Genomic DNA, 1,399 nt, shown 5'->3' with positions numbered 1-1,399 from the left:
ATTGCAGTATATTTTAGGAAAAAAATTGGGAAGCAAAAGATTTAGGACCAATGATGAAAAAGGCAGAACAAAGCAAGTGGGAACCAACAGAACATCCATTGATTTTTCATACAGCTGACAAAAATTATATCAAAGTTTTGTGTGCAACCAGTTTGCTGGGAATTCCTGAAGAAGTAGTTATCGGTAAAATGAAAATGACACAGATGACTACAACATCTGAAATAATAAACCAAAATGAGAGTAATGTAAGGAAATGCAGCAACAGGTATCAACTGAACTATGGTCTCAACATGACACAAATATTGGATTAATAAAATCAGCAAATCCAAGAAGAGTAAAAAGTAAGGGGAGGACATATTAATAAATGTAAAATAGGCAAGAAAAATATTAAAAGAGGCAGAAAAAGAAATATGAAGAAAAAGGAAAGATTGTTTTTTGAGTCGCCCCCCTATTTGCTCATAGAGGGAGAGGTCCAAATCCTCAAGGGAACAGAAGAAGTAACTAGAGAAAGGCAAATGTAAGGACCAGTAGAGAAAAAGAAAAAAAGAAAAAAAGGAACCAGCTGTGAAAACAAAGAGGCAAAAGAGAAAAGCAAAAGAAAGATTTACAGATGGAGACAGTTTTACAGTTTTAATAGCATTAGAGAAGATGAAAATAGACCAAGATAGAACAAACTTTGAGGAAATGTTAGAAGAAATAGAAGAGAAAATTAAATAATCAGGAAACAAAATACAAGAGGTAAATAGGATTGAAAAGAGGCAGAAGTAAGTTGTTTGAAAGTACAGAGGAGGTGATAAAAGGAGAGGAGTTATTTGATAGCGGAAAATGGGAACAGGGCAGAGAAAAAAGGCACTCAGATCACTGGCTGTACAACTCCCAATTTTAATCAAGGGTGCAAAGGGATGATAAGTCCCCTGGGCCCCACGGGACCTCGAGAGGCTGGTCACTCGCCTCCCAGAAATTCAAGAGGGGCTGTGATGGAAATTAAAGCTCTGATGGCTAATATAATAGGAGGGACAAAGATGGATGAAATTCTTCAAACAACTACTCTGGACAGAACAATGAAATCTCATAATATGGATGGAATTGTCTTTGATGCATTCCGTTCAACAGTGTGGCAGTCACTGCGTGTAGAGAAAAAGGACAAAGAGAATTCAACCACATATGTACAGAGACAGCTGCAAAGGTGGAAATAAGAGACTGAAGGGAATCCAGAAGGAGACCCATTAATGGCAACATTGTTTAGACATGCTGTGATTGATGCTATGCCGCCAGCCTTAAGGAGCAGGCTGGAGGATGCGGATGGTTTAAACTCTACGACACACAAAGAGTTTTGTGACCATGTGACTCATGTCGTAGAACAAAACTGAAAAAATTAGCAAAAGCTCAAAAGCCAAGA

Source organism: Sinocyclocheilus grahami, unplaced genomic scaffold, assembly GCF_001515645.1.
Source record: "Sinocyclocheilus grahami isolate Dianchi unplaced genomic scaffold, SAMN03320097.WGS_v1.1 scaffold1760.1, whole genome shotgun sequence".
NCBI classification, from domain to species: domain Eukaryota; kingdom Metazoa; phylum Chordata; class Actinopteri; order Cypriniformes; family Cyprinidae; genus Sinocyclocheilus; species Sinocyclocheilus grahami.
Note: the sequence above shows the minus strand (reverse complement) of the source record.